The sequence below is a fragment of the Capsicum annuum genome, chromosome 7 (assembly GCF_002878395.1).
Source record: "Capsicum annuum cultivar UCD-10X-F1 chromosome 7, UCD10Xv1.1, whole genome shotgun sequence".
NCBI classification, from domain to species: domain Eukaryota; kingdom Viridiplantae; phylum Streptophyta; class Magnoliopsida; order Solanales; family Solanaceae; genus Capsicum; species Capsicum annuum.
In genome coordinates, this window is record NC_061117.1 from 100,516,899 (window position 1) to 100,523,733 (window position 6,835).

Consider the following 6,835-nt stretch of genomic DNA (forward strand, 5'->3'; position numbering starts at 1 on the left):
TCGTTGGAAAGATAATTCAATCTCTACAATTTAGTAGGTCTAAATCAGATAAAATACCACATTAGCATCAAGTTATAGTTATTCAAAGATGACCCTTGCAAAATCGAACACTAAAACTTGATGGATTCAAAAACTCTTAGCTTGTATTACCTTAAATGACTCATATAAACATGCTTAATGCATCATAAGATATACTATCACTAGGATATTCATTGTAAGTCATGTACTCAAATATGAATCACAGGATAGGAGATTTCATACGTAGGAATACTTATTCACTTCCTAGCTTAGAAACATGTGGGGTATTACAGCTATGGTCCTAATAATTTTAGGTGTCCTGATAATTTGGGGTTTTAAGTAAAAGAATTATGATTTATGAGTCTTGTGGAATATATTTATTTCAAGCTATGTGAGTATGTTTTACACCATGCAGTTTTTCTATAAAAGCTTATGATATTAATTATTTTAATTGCACACTCTCCCATATGCACAGTACATTCCCAAAGTACTGACCCACATATTTTGTGTGTACGCCAAATTTTTTGGTAATGTAGATTCAGGTGATCAGTCTCAACCTCACCAATGATCCTTTGGAGAACATATATATACATATCAGCTGTGGTGAGTTGTCATATTTTGGTGATCGTTTATTCTCAAACTTCTAGTTTTATTTAGTAGTTGTTTAATTCTTATCAGTTGAATATGATTCAGTTGGGGACCTGTCCCAATGGGTCTTTAGTATGGAGTAGTAGAGGTTTCTCAAACTAGTCATCAGATTATCAGCACTTCAAGATTTTCTTTGAGTTGTAGTTTGTTTAGACCAAGTATTTCAGTCATATTTCTCATTTTATGATGTCATAGTGTTGATTTCATGCATTTTATCTCTAGGTAAGCTAATATATTAAGTAGAAGGCTCAAAGAGTTAGCTTAGGGCTACTCATAGCATTAAGTACCCTATGACATTCTGGGACTCGATTGCAGGGTATAACAAACACGGTATCAGAGCCTACGGTTTAGAGAGTCCTAGGGAGTCTGACAAGCTGCTTAAGTAGATTCTTGATGATCGGTGTGTAGCGCATGACATCTATGAGCAAAAGGCTACAAAATATTTTAGGGACAAGTTGTTTCTTCCTCTTAAGTCCATCATGCTCAAAGTTGTCTCTCTCAGCTATTAATTCGTGCTCTTATTTCAGAATATGCCTCCCCACCAAGATTAAAGAAATAACAACGATCAGCAACCTCAGCCCACTGACTCTCTGAGTGAAAATATGTCCCATGCCGAATTCAGGACAGCCTTCCAGGCATTAGCCCAAGCTATCACTGTCTAGGACAATCAGGCCACAACTCCTCAACAGTATGGAGGTGACTTAGCTTCTTCCAAAATTTATGTCTTTATGCGGATAAGTTTGCCAAAGTTTTATGAGTCAAAGGCAGGGGAAGACCAGCAGTTATATTTGTAAGAGATAAGGAAGATCACATAAGTAATGCGTGTGTCTAAAGAAGAGTGTGTAGAGTTAGCATCTTACAGGTTAAAGGACATTGCTGATGACTGGGTCATTTCTTGGAGGAAGGGTAGAGGGGAGGATGATGCTCCCATTACCTGACAGATATTCCAAGATATATTTTTAGATAGGTTCTTCCCTTTGGAGTTAAGGGAGGCAAAGATTGAAGAGTTTATAAACTTGAGGCAGGGCTTTATGACTGTTAAGGATTACTACTTAAGTTTAATCATCTAGCAAAATATGTGCCTAACTTGATCTCCGACGCCCAAACTGGTATCAGAAAGTTTGTGATAGGTGTGTCGGTCTTAGTACTGAAAGAATGCCGAACTGCTATATTGAACAAGGAGATGGGTTTGTCTAGCCTGATGATCTATGAACAGCAAATCGAGAAGGATAATAACAGAAATACATAGAGCGAGAGGTAACAAGAGAACTATCTCTGAACAGCACGAGTACGGTCAGGCTAGATCCCAGGGTGGGAACAACCCTTAGTTCAAGAGTTTTTCTTCTATGCCAGCACTCTCATCCGCTAGTGCCCCAGTAGTGCGTAGAGGCAGGCCAGACAGGGAAATAGGTCTTCTATGTCCAGGCCTCAGCAGAGTGTAAGTAGCAAGCCCAACTTCCCTCCTACTGCCAAGTGTGGTAGGACCCATTTGGATGAGTGCTTGGCTAAACGGTCTGGTTGTTTCGGGTGTGGCAAGATAGACCACAGGCTTCGAGAGTGCCCACATGCCAGGCAAGGAAGCAGAGATATCTGACCCTAGACCCAAGCAACTAGTGCACTAGCTCCCGCAGCCCATCCAACTCATTCTCAGGGCGCTTCTTCTAGTACTGCTGGAGGTCAGTGCCAAAATAGGTTCTATTGCCTACCTTTCTATCATGAGCAGGAGGACTCTCCCAATGTTATTACTGGTATGCTTTATGTATTTCACTTTGATTTTTATGTGCTATTGGACCCCGGGTTAAGTTTTTACTATCTGACCCCACTGGTTGCTGTGAATTTTGGAAAGAGTCCTGAAAGTATTTTTGAGCCAATTCTAGTTTCTACTCCAGTAGAGGAGTCAGTTGTTACTAAGCAAGTATACAAGAATTATCCTGTTACATTCCTTCATAGAGTAATACATGCTGATTTGATAAAGTTAGAGATGGTTAATTTTGATGCTATCTTGGGTATGGACTGGCTTCACTCCTGCTATGCATCTATAGATTGTCGTACTCGTGTAGTAAAATTTTAGTTTCTTGATAAACCAATTTTTGAGTGGTTAGGGAGTTCAGTATCTCCCAAGAGTCATTTTATTTCTTATCTCAAAGCCAGGAAGCTTATATCTAAGGGTTGCTTTTATTACTTGGTTAGAGTTAAGAACACTAAGTCTTAAACCCCAAGTATCTATTCAGTCATCATTGTCAATGAGTTTCCTAATGTCTTTTCAAAAGATCACCCAGGGGTACCTCCTGATAGAGAAATAGAATTTGGGATTGATCTTCTTCCCGACACTCATCCTATTTCTATTCCTCCCAACCGTATGGCACCTGCAGAGCTTAAGGAGTTGAAAGAACAACTCAGATATCTCTTAGACAAAGGTTTTATAAGGCCTAATGTATCTCCTTGGGGCACACCTGTCCTAATGGCTCTCTAGTTTGGAGTAGTAGAGGGTTGTCAGACTAGTCATCAGATTATTGGCACTTCAAGATTTTCTTTGAGTTCTAGTTTGTTTGAACCAAGTATTTCATTCATATTTCTCATTTTATGATAGCACAGTGTTGATTTCATGCATTTTATCTCTAGGTAAGCTAATATATGAAGTAGAAGGCTTAAAGGGTTAGCTTGGGGCTAATATCCCTTACAAGTGTTGTAGGAGCCCTAGTGGATTAACTACATAAAGGAGTGGGAGATTCATCTATTTTCTATTCTTATTGTATGCATCTTAATCTTCTTTATATTTCTTGACCTCAGAGCTACTGTAGAAGCTTGAGCAAAGCATGTATTTGAGAACATCCTCACAAAGGAGTTTTAGATTAGAAAAAGAGGATTAAGTCAGTAATTTGAGATTCACATCCAACTTCTAATTCAGCCATCTCATCTAATCAAATTGAGACCTAAAAGATAAATATTGAACTGAGGTTATAGACAAAGAGAAATAAGGTGACACCCTGAAACTCACTAGGTGAACGGTGAGATTTATCATCACGTTTAAAAGATGATTGATAATAGATAGCTTGTAAATTTATATTCAGAGAAACTAAATAGGTGGTTGAACACGAGAAATTTATGGAGTTGAGAAGTCAAGGGGAACATGGTCCTAGTGTTTGTCTTCTACTATTTACAAACTCAATGTATTCAAGTTCGGTTACTACTTACTATTTACTTCAAATTTCCCTAATTTACTTGTCTGCACTGCTAATGGATTTTGTCAAGTGTGAGATACGGTTCAACGTTTTCCCTTTGAGTTTGAACCCTACCTAGTTTGGGTTACTATATTTAACATCGACCCTAACATACTTCTTTAGAGGTTAGTTTTTGGGAGACATCAAATTTTGGTGTCATTGTCGGGGATCATGGTGGGAATTATTGATTGAAGTTGATAAAGTTTGCAAGTTTTATTTTCTAGTCTTTATTTGGCATACGATGGTGATGTTAAAAACTAGGAGAAGAGGCAATCCCATACTACATTTTGATCCAGAGCTTAAAAGAATTCTTTAAACACCGCGAAGAATGGAATAACAAGTTTATGATGGTGTTCCTGCTGGGGTTCGTGACCCTCAAATGGTACCTTCTCCCCTACCTAATGATCCATAAAATATTGTTTACAAACATACTAAGCACTTACTAGAAGCAACAACTATGAAAGCTATAGTAGGTGAGGAAGCACAATTAGCTAAAGAGGCTTGGGTAGCCAAGCAATCCATACTATCTAGGCTAAGACAAGTGGTTGAGCCTCGTGATAGAGTTCAAAAAGGCAGATCTACAATAACTCCTACATATCAACATCTTCAGCCATATGACGAAGATAAAGACCTGGGATATGTTGACCTTGCTGATACAGGATCCATCATTCCTCCTGCTCTACTATCCATTGTCAAATTTTAAATTACTAGTGCATGATCCAATTGCTAAACTTGAAGGGTGAATTTTTAGGATGAATAATTGATGATACAGACATGCATCTTGCTAATTTTACTAGAATTCGTACATTGTGTTCTATTCCAGGGTGGACCAGGAAGTTTTAAGGATAAGGTTGTTCCTATTTTAGTTGAATGAAGAAGCATTACTATGGTTAGAGGAACTTCGAAGAGGTTCAATCCCTACTTGGCATAAGTTGCATAGATAATTTTTAAACAAATTCTTCCCTTTTGTGGGGATGCTATTGTTGAAAGATGACATCAATAATTTTAGACAACTACCTGCAAAATCCATGTATCATATGTGGTTTAGATTTAAGAAGAAATTGAGCATGTTACCTAATCATAGAATCAAAAGATCCAATCTATTGGAAATCTTCTATAGATCATTAAATTTCAGTTCGAGAATAATAGTAGATAGAATTTTTGGAGGTGCATTTATGTATCATTAGTGAGATACTTTGTAAGAGATGTTAGATGTTATTTCAGAGACTAATTGAGGTTAGCTTACTAGAGACACTAAGTGTGGTGTTGGTATATATGTTATTGGAGTGGCTAATGATTATGGAGCTGGTCATGACTTCTTTGCGCAAGAGGTTGCATAGCTTCAGACAGTATTGAGTTGTTTACAAAATAATTTGCAATAATGTGTGAAAGTGAATGCAGTTGGGGCATATGGATCTATTTCTAAGAATTTTAAAACTTAATCTTAAGAGGAACAAAAGTAATTTGATCATCAGTTGGAAGATTTCTGAGCTCAAAGGCAAGGAAATCAAGGTCGAAACTACTATAATGATAGATATAGAGATAGAAGAAGAGATTGAGATGGTGATTAGAGACACAAAGATGATTATAAAAGATAATAGTGACTAATATGTACCACCAAAAAGACGAGATACAGAGTTTAGAATAGTGGCAATGTTGTCAAAATTGGTCAAAGTTCAAGAAAGTCAAGAGAGCTTCCTAATGAGATTAAGGTAGACCTCTTGGGGCTGAATCAGAAAGTTGAGTCACATTCTACCACAATCAAACAACTGGAGTATTAGTATGGCCAGATGTCGACCATATTAAATGAAAGGTAACCTGGCACTCTTCCTAGTAATATGGTAATAAATATAAAGAATGATTGTCATTGTGATGCCATCATAACTCGGAGTGGTAAAACTACCACAGATCTTCCTATACCCATTGTAGATAATCAAAAGAATGATGATGATCCTATTGATATAGATTAGTATCAAGAAAGATAAAGGTAAGGATAATGCAAGGAGCTTTCTCTAAAATCCATCCCAAGACCTCGCCCTTTTATTCCTTAAAGGCTGAAAAAGAAGAAAGAAGAGGGTAAGTATTAGAAGTTTTTATCTATATTAAAGGAGCTATCAGTCAACATTCCACTTGTAAAGGCATTAGAGTAAATTCCAGGATATGAAAAATTCATGAACGATTTAACTACAAAGAAGAGGTCTGTTAGTTATGAGCAAGTTGACAATATTTATCACTCCAGTGCTACAAATACTAGATAATTGTTAGAGAAGAAGGAGATCCTAGTGCTTTCACCATACGTTGTACCATTAGATATTTCAACTTAATTCATGCATTATATGATCTGGTAGCAAGTATCAACTTCATTCCATTAGTAGTGTTTAATTAGTTGGGGTTAGAAGCTTCCATACCAACCACAACGAGACTAGTGATGGTAGATAAGATAGTGAAAAAGTAAGTTGGTAGTCCATATGATTTATTGGTGAAGGTGGTTTATTTTATCTTTCCTACTTATTTTGTGATCTTATACTGTGAAGTGGAATTTTAAGTCCCAATTATTTTGTGAAGAACGTTCGTAGCTACAGGAAGGATGTTGATTGATTTAGAGTTAGGACATCTTATGTTGAAACTCAATGATGTGCAGGTAATATTCAACATGAACAAATCCATGAAATAGCTGGATGAGTTAAGGGTGATATCGACGATTCATGTGTTTGATGAAAAGATTTACTCATTCTATGATGTTGATGCAGTGACTATTTGGGATGATACTTTTGGTGTTTTTGCTATTGAAAGAAGGCTAGGTGTTAAAGGCCTTAGCAATTTTTATTATTAACTTTGACAGTGATGGTATTGATTACTATGATGAGATGGTATGTGTTCTCTATGGGAGTGGTTCTTATACTTATGCACTGAAGAAGCTTGATTTTGATATGAAAAATAGAATTACT